This window comes from Anas acuta, chromosome 1 (genome assembly GCF_963932015.1).
Source record: "Anas acuta chromosome 1, bAnaAcu1.1, whole genome shotgun sequence".
NCBI classification, from domain to species: Eukaryota; Metazoa; Chordata; class Aves; order Anseriformes; family Anatidae; genus Anas; species Anas acuta.
This window is the reverse complement of record NC_088979.1, coordinates 145,115,433-145,128,347: the sequence shown is the minus strand read 5'-3', so window position 1 is coordinate 145,128,347 and position 12,915 is coordinate 145,115,433. Positions and strand designations below refer to the sequence as shown.

General features: G+C 49.5%; 1 protein-coding gene across 2 annotated transcripts in view; it reads right to left on the bottom strand.

Moving 5' to 3' along the window:
- Positions 1-12,528, bottom strand: part of DENND2A (DENN domain containing 2A) — a 51,828-nt gene extending 39,300 nt beyond the window's left edge. The window contains exon 1 of one of the 2 annotated variants that reach the window (XM_068663130.1): positions 12,370-12,528. The gene's annotated coding sequence lies outside the window, so the exon portion shown is untranslated. Of the gene's footprint in view, positions 1-9,374; positions 9,544-12,369 lie in introns of those variants that run through there. The other variant, XM_068663138.1, reaches the window with a different exon arrangement.
- Positions 12,529-12,915: the final 387 nt, after the last annotated feature.

Genomic DNA, 12,915 nt, shown 5'->3' with positions numbered 1-12,915 from the left:
TCAACACCAGTGTCTGCTCCCCGGCTGTCCCCTTGCTCACACAGCCCTGGTTTAACTCCCTGAGGTCACTACCCAAGCCCCAAGTCCTGCTAATCTCATTTTCACCCCACTTGCTATCAGTTGTCTCAGCCAGGCCCTATCTGCTCCTCCCCGTTCCCCCTTTTCCCATGACTAGTTCCCTATACTCCTCTCTTTCCAGTCCTGTCTGCTTAAATACCTACCCAGCCCTTCCGTACCCCCAGTTTGTTCGAATACCTTCCCTCCATCTTGAGGACTTTCTGCAATGGATCCCAGCTGCAGCCCTGCCCCAGTTTCCCTCGCCCACTCCCAGTCCCAGGAGGCCTCTACCATTCAGTGGACCTTAAAAGCTGCTTCCCTTATAGCCTCCAGATTTATTTTTACCCATCCCCAGGCCTCAGCTGACCTAAATAAAACTAAACCCCAGAAATGTATTTTGTACCTGTTTAGGAGGCCAACCTTTGCCTCTGTACTGCAGACACCATGTATGCATTCCCATACAACTCCCAGGCTGGGGCTTTATGACAGGACCAGTGCATCAGCCTGACCTGCAGAGTCCTATCACTAAACCATGCCCCTCAGTGCCATGAGTACAAGTTAAAATCTTCTTCCCACAGAGCCTTGGAAAAGTTAAGTTGGAGATGACACAGGAATGGCAAAGGACTTGCTCTTGATCCAAGCAGTGTCCCTAACCAAGAGATAACATTTCTGTTCCAAAGCGTAAAATTAGTCATAGCAAAAGAAAAGCCCGGTGTACTTTTTAATGTAGGGGAAACAGCACATTTTTCTTCCCTAGCTTCACTCCCTGCAACAGCTGAAACATTTTGGCTGAAGGCTTTCAAAAGTAATTCAGCCAGAGGCAAAGACTCAGCAGGGAAAACTGCAGACTGAAACAAAAAAAATTGATCTGAAGACAGAAATTGAAAACAGAGTCTTACAATACAAATTGTGTTGTGTTAAAGGTGGGGCTAGTTGCACCCACTATTATTAAGCTCGTTCCACATTTCCCATTGTCTTATTTTGCCTTTGTTCCTCCCCCTAAACACATAACAAACAGAAGAAAAGCTCAACAGCTCAAAGGGATTCGACATCCCTCCAGCTTCCTTCAGACAACCACACCCTCAGCTCCAAACACAGCATTTCCAGGGTTCGAGCTAGGATGCGACATGACCGTGTCAAGCAAAACAGCAACTCTCTTTCTAATTCATTGTTCACAAGCTCACATTTAATCAAGCCTTGCATGTGTAGAAGGTAAATACTGTTATTCCTCCTGGTGGCAAGTATGGTTTGTGTTACTGCTTGGAGACACCATGCATCTCCACTCTTACAGGTAGGTCTCCTTCACATGGGAAGGAAGGGAAAGATTCACTATTTCCCAATCTGGCTGCTAAAATAAGTTCTAATTACAATGTTTAGTGGAATTACACTAAACAGCTCTCCTGTGCCAGTTCTTGACAACACCAGGTCATTTCTGCGTGTTTTAGGTCTTGCATGAGCGCATGTGCGCACATGGTGGGACTGCTCAGCTCCTCACAGTGGGATAATACTTACTTTTGCTTTACAGCCTAATACATGAAAATTCAATTACTCCAAATCAAGGCTGAATAAGACATCAGTGGCGAATCTGGTGTTCCTGAAGCAAACACGAGCTTGCTGGTGACATCAGTGGAGCCAGCATTTCATACCTGTTTTCTTTGGCTTTGGAATTCCCCACATACAAGACGACTGCAGTCACTAGGGAATAAACCAACAGAAATAGGGACCAGATTTGCACCAGCAGACATGTGCCAGCAGAATGGTCCATCAGCCACACGGAGAGGCAGGATTCCTAACAGATGCAGTGGAACTGGCTTAAATCTCCAACAGAGATGAAACTTTATTGGCAAATAAGCATTTCTACCAGTGTAGCCAATTGGTGTAGCTACTTTAATTCCTTTGATAGGAATGCTACAAATGGTACAAAACCACCAGTCCTACTATGACAGTCAATCACTTCTAGCGTTAAAAAGAATTGGAAAGAATTCAGAGTTATTACTACGCTTCTAAGAAACCCAAACATTTGACAGCATAGGAAACAACCTGCCACTAAAATACAGTGTTCAGACCACGAGCTACACTGGAATTAATTTTCAATGTGGTGAGATAACCTGTGCTGTTCTAGCACAAAGGAGACCTGAAGAGGTCCCAAAGAGGAGCAACTCTGCATAGAATTTCCTGGCAGGAAGACAAATCCTCTCACATCGAGAAAGGAAATGAGAGCATTACAATGAAGAGCCTAAACTTCCAAAATAAGTTATCACTGGGGAAGATAAACTGAGCCTCAGCAAATCCCTCCCGCGGTGGCCTTCACCCTGCAGGATGCTGACTCCGTCCCCCCAGAGGACTCAGCAGAGGGCTTCCTGAGGCGGCCCTCACCTCATCCTTGGGGCACCATCCGCAGCGCCCCGGTAGCTGCGTGCCCCAAGACCTTCCTGCAGCAGTGCTGAGGCAGCAAAGAGCTGCCTGCGGACTGCTTCTCGCTCCTCACTGTCCTACGTACCTCAGGCACTGCAGATGCAGGCCCTGCTCAGTGCAAATCCCATTTCCTACACTGCAATGTCCCAAGCACGGGGCAGCGCATGTCACCCCCTCCCTCAGCTTTCCTCAGGGCCAGGCAGCATGCGACCTGCCAAAGACCGACCCGTCACGAGGAGGAAACCTGCACAGCCCCGAAAAACCCCAGCGAACCACCCCAGCTCTGCAGAGAGGGCCTGCATTTATTTATTTTTCCAGGAGAGAAGCTGCCCGGGGTGTGCGTGTCTCTGTCAGGACAATAGGAAAAACGATGCTGTGGCGGAGCTGCCAGGAAACAGTCGGCCATCTGCCCGTGCGGAGAGCAGTTTTTCCTCTTCTTTTGTACTGAAAGGAATGTAGCCGAGAGCCGCCATCCCCATCCGCCCTGTGCTGGGGAGGAAATCTGAGCGCCTGGGCCCTGCCAGGGAGAGGAAGCGGGGGGGGAGGGCGCCGGCCCGGTCCGTGCGGTGGCGTGGGTCACTGCGCTGCCGGCCAACAGAGCGGGGAAAAGCCTTACACAAAACCCCAAACCCTGGGGAAAGCTGCTGTCCTCCTCGGCCCTGTCACTCGCACGTGTGGCTCGCTACTCGCTCCCTCACTGGCTGCGGAGGCGATGCCGAGTGAAGGAGCCGCTGAAGGGCTTTGGCAGAGGGGTGCGCCATGAGGGCAGCAGCACAGGGAGCATGAGGGTTTCCCCCGCGCTGATGCTGGCACCCCCGGGTGAGAAAGCAAAACACAGAGAAAATGAACTCGGTGTGTTGTTCAGATACCGTGCTGCTCCTGGAGCAGAGCCCTCAGGAGCTGGGCTTTTAGCAAGTTGAGCACAGACTGGCTTAGGGACGGACCTGAGCTCTTTGGCACCACAATGGCTCAGTGGCACAATCTCCTGTCACCTTAGTGCCAGAAAAAACATAAAAAACAAGACAAGCAAAATTTTCAGAAGTGACTAAGTAAGATTAAGACCCTTCTTCAAAGCCAGTTACTTGCACTTACACACCTGGAAAGCTCTGGCACTTACCCAGCACATCTACGCAGCCAGGTGCCAGATGCGGCTGGCAGAACTTGCTGACACGGGAGATGTCTGAGATACCAGGTCCAGGTCCTGAAAAAGGCTCTCCCAGAAGAACCACTAGGTCAGACATGGTCTGAAGAGCTCCTTTGGGCCCTGGCAGTGACTCTCTGCATCTGAGCGTGTCCAAGGGAGATCTGGACTGCCACCCATGTGTCCCCGTCCCTTTCAGAAACAAGGCTTGGATTCCCCCAGTCTCCACTTTCTGTCTGTTAGGACTTTCTGAACATGTTAATTCCCATAAAACAAAACCATCGGTGTAGCACAGGGCACGGCCCGAGGCCACTTCTTTGGATCCTTCTCTCTCAGGCTGAAGGAGCAAAAATGAAGGAGGCAAAATGATGCTGTTCCTACCATATTTGTACAATCTTTAGTCCCCAGTGATTCAGTAGTGCCTAATAAACTTCAGCAGTGCAGTGAGAAGTATTAGGGAGGCCATGTAACCACCAGTAAAACTGCCTTGGCAAATACTGATGAGCGGTGTAAATTTTCACTACTGTATTAGAAAAAGAAAATATTTTCTTCCCAAATTCATTCCAGTTTCAGATAGATCAGGGTTCCTTTCTTTTTTTTCTTTTTTTTTTAAAGCGTTTTCTCATGACTAAATTCAGTAAATCAATCAATCAACAACAGAAACTGAAAAATACTGAAAACATTTACTTGGGAAATCTTTCTCTCTCTCTTTTTTTTTTTTTTTTCCTCCTTTCCTGAAGCATTTATTTGGGTTTCTCATGGCAGGAAACCCAGAAACTGGAGATTTACCAGAGGCACATTTTGTTACTGCTCTCCTCGAAGGGATGTGCTAAAGGCAATACACACTCTAGAGGACTTTAATTTCCATTGTTTACTTTCTTCCACATACATCGCACTGTTTGATAAGGGAGCAGAAGCAGGGAATCCGTGTATAATTTCCTCCACCGAGCCCTTATCTCACAACCGAAGCAGAGCTATTCTTACAGAAGCTTCCAACCCAGAGAAAGTGCATCCAAGTTTTGTATTCCAGGGTAACCACAAGGGCATACTCCACCCAAGATGTTTGAACGTTGTCCTGGCCGGGGCCCCAATACTGTTTATTGTGCACAGGAAAAGCTCATTACTACAAAGCAGCCAGCACTGAATGCATTGCACAAGGGCGCATTTTACAGGACCCAAAACAAAATCTCAAAGTGGGAGTCTTCCGGAGTCCAACCCTTTGCGGAAGCCCCTATCCCCTGCCCGATTCAATAAACAGCATTGTCTTTCATCTTCAGACTCCGAAACATCTGCTGCTCCAGTCCAACGTGAGGTGAAATCCTAGCCCTGCTGAAGGTATCGCTGCGAACCCAGCGTGGCGCGGCTTCCACTTCACCCAACCCTCCTCGCCAGAGCCACCTTCTTTGTACAAAGGTAGAAGATGGACTGTGTTGCTTCAATTTTCTGTGGCTTAACGCAACTGATCTCTTGATAGCAACCAGATTTTCCTTATTGACAATAGCATGGCTACAGGCATTACTGGCAAACTAAACCTAAACTGGATCTTTTAGGGGAAATTCCCCAAACGTCTTCTTCAACTAGAAGATGTGCAAGAAGAACTTACGTAATGCTATACTTGATTTACTTCTTGGCTGGTAAGAAAAATGTTCAGCATTCGAGTAGGGATTCTTCTTCCCATCCCTTCCACATGTAATAATTCAAACATTCACACTGGATAGCATTTACTTAACAAAAACCTGCCATCTGCTTCTCCTAGTGGGTTCACTCCATTTGTATTAAAAAGAAAAACATGACAGAAATTTCAGCACTGAAAATAGACTATTAAGGAGCTAATTTTGTTTATATGACTTCCCAAGCAAAATGTATACGAGATGCATGGTACTTGTAAATACAATTATCGCATGAAACTAAGAATTCACACAAATCTGACTTTTGATGACAGGTAAAAATGATGACGGATAATAAATTAGTGATACCTCTGGTCATAACTTTGTCAAGAATGACTTTTCAAAATAATGTACACTGAAATACAAGTAAGCCATTTACATGGCAAATATGTTCCTGGATATCTCACATAATATTCCATGCAGGAGTTAAAATGGACCAATGGGCAGATCTGTCTCAACTAAATCTTGATGCCCATGTGTGAACTAATCCTTTAGGCTCTTTAATACTCCTGAGAGGTAAGTCATGCTCCAGAAGTACTCCTTTTCCCAAGGTGGGCACCTCACAAAGTCAGAACTACGCTGCAAAACTGCCCGTTCCTCTCACCTGAGCACAAAGGCTCCAGACACTAACTCATCTGGGCAAGACGGATCCCACTCACGTATCTGAAATACAGCTCTGCAGCCTCAGCAACTCCTTGAGCATAAATCACAGATAGGTTTGAGTGTTGCTGGATGAACAAATTATTTATGGTTTCTGATCACCTGAAACCCTTTTTGCCAAGTTCAATATAATTACACACAGTATGCCCAGACAAAGAAAGATTCAAGAATTTTCTTCATGTAACCTAGAGAAATCATACAAAAGTTAGGCTCTTTATTTTGAAATGACATTTCCTAGCAAAATTTAGCTAAATTTTGAAGGGCTTAAGCCTTCCTTTCAAAAGCAGCTGAAACATTTTGCTTAGGCTTCCCTTCCTTTCCTCCATTTATTATTAATATTTTTTTTTTTGGAAGGGAAAGAGGAGGGAAGGGAAGAGATGGGGCTACCCTGCCACACGTCTCCAAATTTAGATATTTTTTAATTCAACCACAAAACTGAAAAAAAACACACCACAAAAGGGCACAAAAGCCCCTGAACCTCACAGCCAGATCACTGCTCAGCTGAGTTAATGGAGCACTGCCTGTTGACACCAGCGGAAGAGCTGGCCTCGTTCGCCTGGTGACCTCATCCAGATCCATCTTGCTGTGCTTCATCAGCGGATCGCCAAGTTTTGCTGACACACTGAGGCAACTGCTAAAGAAAAGTTGCATTATACAATCTCCTGCTTAATTCTGCAGTCAAGTATTTCACGGTAAATCATACCAAAATCTCCTCGATTGCAAAATACGGTTCCCAAGTTACAAGAGAATAAGTTTTATGTGCAACAGAAACAGCAAGGCAGCCGAACTACTTAAATCCTCCGGGAAAACAGAACGGGTTGGTGATGATCTGTTTCCAGGCTTTTCTGAAAATTTCTTTTAACTTAAAAATAGTAAGAAAAAAAGTCAATGCAGTCCAAGATCAGGTTTGATTTAAAAAAATAAAAACTTCACAGATTTTTAGGAGCCTAAAGTTGTTTTTTTTCCTTTAAATGCGCGGAAGGCTGCCTTGAGCGCGAATTAGCAGAGGGGCTGGGATTATCAACATATGTGAATAGTTTTGTCTGAAGACCAGAAAAGCTGGAATTTGTATTCCTGCAGTGAATGTCAGTTGGAGCTGAAGTGCTTCACCACTCCTGTAGGGCGAGTCCTGTTTCTGATAACGCTTCCAGATTCCTTGGATGAGGAAAATAATTTTGCCCCGTGCAAGCAAATATGAAGCGAGTGGGACATTAAATAATACATTACATGGCAGTTATTAAGTTATAAGTTCTTTAAAAGTAACCTCCCTCATCAAATCCTGGCAGTGTTTTATGAAATTTGTGGCTATTAGAGACAATCCTGTTTTTCCCTGAAACACACCCAGAAGTGTCTTTCTCTGACTAATGGGGAAATTTAGGAATTTAACAGGTGAAACCTTCATTTCCCACTAAATTTGTGTACACTAAGTCATCCTACAAGGGAAGTCTCCTACTGTGTGAACAAAAGGATATCAACGGGGCAAACCTGAGCACAGACTACGAGGCCGTGTCCTTCACCAACACAAGGGCAGGACTGTTTCACGCGAGAGGTGACACCATGGCAAAACTTCAGCTTGGAGTCACTCCGAGTAATCTTGGGGGAAAGAGAAATCTGATGCAAAAAACAGTCGGCGTGTGTTGATTTCCCGGGAGGAAACCTTTCCCCGAGTTTGACATAGCTGAAAAATGGCAGCCAGCGAGCTCAGGGTTTCTTACATCATCTGGAAAAAGCTCAGCGCCTCACACATCTCTTTTTGGTGTGCCTGCAGAATTCGGCCACAAATTGCTGCACACACGGCCTAACAAGTCAAGGCAGGGAAAAGCAGATTCCCAGTCATGGCCTGATCCCAAGCTCACTGCAATCATGGAAAAGATCCCATTGACTTCATAGGCTGTGGGCGATGCCTCAGGTCCGGTTCTGACAAGATGCTGATTTCTGAAATGCTGCACGTGCTGGAGAAGGCACCCTACTCGATTTTAGTAAGAGGTATTTATTTCCCATGGCCACATACCGCTATGAGCTCGGGATAATCCAAGACTCAACTCTCACCTAGAAGGAAACACAAAGCCTATATTCACAGCATGCTTTGCAGCTGAAACACGTATTTTCGTTTTTATCTTCAGGGGCTTAACGTTCGCAAAGAAAAAGCTCCAACAGTCGGAAAAGTCTTTGGGAATTCCTTTCTGTTTAATTCAGTCAGGTGTTGCTTGGCTGACACCGGCAAGTGAACTCGTATTTACGAGGTGCCCTTACGGTGCCCTGTGAAATTCGCCCTTTCCCTCCATGAAAATTGGCACTATCCATCATGAGAACATAATCCCCCGGGACAGGAGGACCGAGCCTCTTCCCCGCTCTGCTCTGCACGCAGATGTGTGCATGTTCCCCCGCTCTGTAAGTCACGGCTGCCTCTTGGCAAGGAACCTCAGCAGCTGCACATCTGCAGCGGGGAAAAGCTTTCAGCAGAAAATACGGAGGGGGGATCTTATCCTCCCCCCCCGCCTGCAAAGCAAGCTCAGCATTTGTTCCTCTCCAGATGACACCCTGATGGGTTGATTTAATCGCTCGCAGATGTGTGCCTGTCCACAGCGCCAGCAGAATACCAGGGCTGTGACTGCAGCTCACCTGAGCCGCCCGCAGTACCGCGGCTTGGCAGCCAGACCTGGGGAAGAAGTCTCACGGGGCATGAAGAGGAAAGCACTGCTCGAGGACATCGCTAACGTAAAACGATTCCGCAGAACTCACCTGAGCGTGCGAGACCGCTCGTGACTAGGAAAACACCTCAGCAGGTGTTGAATTTTAAGCATCTGCTCAAAGCCCACTGTCATCAATTAGGTTTAAGCTTGTGGCACACCAAGTCCAGCCCAAATTTCCCTGGGGTGGAAACATGTGCTGTGCTGGGAGCACAGCGCTCTGCTGGGCAGATTGAAGCATGCGCCGAGACCTGTACGACTGCCGAAACGCCTTGCCAAGCTGGGGGCACTGCACAGGATGCTTAAACGTGGACGGATCACAGCAACACTTCACCACATTTATTCCCCAAGGGAAATTTAATTAAAACACGCAGCATCTAGCCACTTACAGCGATTCCAGCTACAAACAGCAGTACTGGAACTGAGCTGATTAGTTACCGCGATGCCTAACGAGGACCTGGGCACAGGAAAACACAGCTGCCAGCGTCCACGTGCAGAGCCTCGCTCACCACCAGATACACCTCCCACGCCAGACCTGCTGCCTCCTGCAAGGCACAAGACCTCACAGCAAACCTCCGTCAGCACCAGCGATTCTGGTGTGCAGAGCCCAGACCTGCCCCAGTTAAAAGACACAGATAAAGACACGGCGATGCCCCTCCAGCTGCTCACGCAGCATCACCAGCCTTATCACAGCCCAGCAGCAACGCACAGACCCCGCTTTAGGAACGGCAGAGCCCAACTTACTGCTCTAGCGTCCTTCCTGCTGCCTCTCACCCTGCTCTGCCATCACGCAGCCCCCCACGGGACCCGGCCAGCGGAGCACGCGAAGCCGGCCGCGTGGAGAGCCCGTGGGGAGGCGCGGGCCCATCTGCTGGAGGCTTTTCTCCGTGCGGGTCGGTGGTTTTATTCCAGCTCCCTCTGCTTCGGGGCCCCTCTGCCTCTCGCCCCTCCCCGCTCCCTCTCTGCTCATGAGGACAGAGTTTCCATCCTGGCTCCCAGCCAGCACATGCAGGGGCAAAGGCAGCGCTCGGGAAAAGCCATCTTCTGCTCCTTTTCTCCTTTTCTCCACACAAACACCACGATTCCCAGCCCGGGAGGACTGACGAGAGCTTTTCCTGCAGCATAGAGGGCCGGGGGCCCGGCCGGGCTCAGCACTGGCAGGTGTGAGTGCGAAGAGCCCCCAGGCAAAGCTGGCAGCACCCAGCGGTGGGGCAGAGACCTCATGCTACGGGTAAAAGGCCTCGGCGATGCACTAGCTCTTAACAAGTTTAATTAGGGAAAACCTTCAATCATCGCTGTTGCTATGGGATCTCAAGTATTTACTTATTTAACGTAGTGATGGCGCCTTTCAGTGCCGTCCCACCAACACAGACCTTGAACTGGCCCTAATTCAAGATCACCCACGGCCCCTGCTGAAGGCAACTCTTCAAAAGCACGTCCTGAAGCCAGAAACCTGGACTTTGGTTGTGTGGTTTGCTAGGCTGACCGTAGACTCCAGGAATGAAAACTTCACTAAAGCCTGGGCTGAAACCACGGAGAAATTACATTCACACACTTTAACCTTCGCTTTTATTTGCAGTAGTTTGTAAAGCTGTTTCGAGGTGAAAACCAGAAAAACCCCATAAGCACGATAAGCATGCTATTGTCTTTTCCACTGTACCTCACAGATCCAACCACAGAAGCACTGCCCCTTCTCCAGCCTCACGTGGGTAAAGCAATGCCCACCGATTGGTACCCTCAGATGCAACGTTATTTCAGCCATATCAAGATACAAGACCAGACTCACTCATCTACTTTTAGAGCTCAAGTGCAACAAGGAATTTCCTCCTAGCTACATCCCACTCCCTTCTTCCCTGTGGAGTCTTCTCAGCCCTTAAGGAGCTGCTATGCAAGTTAATTAAAAGTCTTATTTCAGCATTTCCTTCACAGTAGAGGCCTCTTCCAGCCAGCTCTTGGGACCCTGCCAACAGACCTATCAGCCACTAGTACTTAAATCCTTCCGCTAAAAAATGCTTCCCTGAAGAGCTTATACCCCAGCTCTGGACGCCTAAGAGGGCCAAGCATCAAACCAAACAGCTCCAACAAGAGCTTAAGAGCAGCTCTTCTCTGTTCTCACAGCCTTAAGTGCACTAAAGGGCCTTCGCTCCCCTTGGTCTGGCCCCTGCTTAGAAAGGGGCAGGAAATAACGTCAGGTGCTACAAAGGGAAGAGAGCATGAACTGCGTTGGACGATGCATTCACAGCAGTCCAGAAGAACACGACCCTCACCTGGCACTTCTGAAATGCCCAGCATCAACCCCTGTTGAATAGCCCGGCTCTGTTGTGTGAAAATCTGATTTGTTGAACTTGGGGTGTGGATCGCATTTGCCTCTGTGTTCCCAGAGCACCCAGCACAACTGATGTTTAATTGCAGCCTGTATAAATTGGTTATTATCGCTGAAATTCAGTGATAAAGCTTCTACTGAATTTAGAGCACCTCTAAAAACCAGTCTTGCAGTTGACATGGTCTTCTTTATCGCCTCCTTGCCAAAATGAGAACTTCTAACACGTCAATATGCCAGACATGGGAGAAAGACAACCACACCAGAAGCACTTGACAAAGGATCTAAATGCCCTTCCTGTTTTTGGAGGACAGCAAGCATCACGTGGTTCCCTCTATAGACAAAATGTCCTAAAAGATTTCCCAAGGCAGCGAGCTAGAGACACCACCGAAAGCAGCACTCTGGGACACGCAACTTGCACTCGTCTACAAGGGGGACCGTGCACAGGGGACATGCCAAAGGGCTACCCAAGCTCCAGCACACAACCTTCTAACCCAGAGGCAAGGAGCAGTCCCAGCTGAGCTATAAATCTTTAGCCTGCTTTTCACATCCCGAATGTTTTCACCCTTTGTTTTCAGTGCATTCTCTTCAGTTCCTCAACGAGGCACTGTATTATCCTGGGAAATCTTGTGGCTTTCCTCTCATTTCCATCCGTACCGCCTTCAGCTCTGTCCAAGTCTATCCCAAGGTGGTAAATATCCGGTCCCACAGGCTGAAGCACTGTTTGGATGACTTACAAACAACAACAACAACCCCGATCCGCAAACACCACCGCGATGACAAGAAGCCAGGACACGGCGTGAGGGCGCGGGAGCGCGTTGCTCCTCTCTGGCAGGACGCGTAATGACTCCCTTTCTGGGGGTTCAGAAACGGGGCCAGCACGCCTTATAGGACCTCACTACCACACAGCAAGAAGTAACCCTTCAATAATTAGCAGCCAGCGCAGAAAGCAGCTTTTTAATCTTTTTAATCCACCAGCAGCTCATCTCGCAGCAACATCTGCACAGCCCTAGCTAAAGCTGCGAGGCGATCCCCCTGCTCCCCTCCACCACCCCAGCTGAGCTCCCAACAAGCGGCACTTCTCCCTGACCACACAACTTGCTGTCCCATGCGGGAAACAAACCATACTCCACTAAACCACCAGCACAGGATTCAGCACTGGCAGTGCCCTGCTGCTGCGGAGCCCCGAGGCCTCGCTCCCTGCTTCTCCAGCACCAAGCGCCGGGCTCCCCCAGCCCGCTGAGCCCCCTGAAAGCATCCCCAACCCCCTCCGCACGGCTCAGCCCCCAGTTCACACGCACAGCACCCAGAGGATGCAGGGGACGGGGACTTTGCCAAGTTACGGGGCGCTCAGCCCTCGCTCCCCCCCCCCATGCTCCCCTTCAGCCCCCCGCAGCCCGGCCGCCCCCGGCCCCTCACCTTCCTCGTTGGCGGCGGGGGGCCGCGCCCCGGCATGGCGGCGGCGCCCAGCGCCCTGCTGGCGGCCTGCGGAGGGGCTGGGGGCTCCCCGCCATGCAGCGACAGCCGCTGCCGCTGCCCCCCCACGGCCCCGGCCCCAGCCCCAGCCCCGGCCCCGGCCCCGGTCCCGGCCCCGCGGCCGCCCGCCCTCCGCCGGCAGCGCCGCCCCAGCCCGCCCCCGGCCCGCCCCGCCGCCCTGTTAATGAGATATATTTCGTTAATATCTCATTAAGGGACTCGCTAACGCTGCAGCTAGGTGCGTCAGGCTGTCATTAGAGTCATCGGATCACAGAATGGTGAAGGCTGGAAAAGACCTCCCAGGTCATCTGGGCCAGCCATCCCCCCCCCCCCCCCCATCATCACCGTGTCCCAAAGTACCACATCCAACCTGCTCCTAAACACCGCCACCACCTCCCTGCGCAACCCGTTTCAGTGATTAGAAACTCTCAGCTTTGAGTTCAAAATAAAAAAGGGCATTCCCAGTGTTACTCGCCCTGAAAAAAAAAA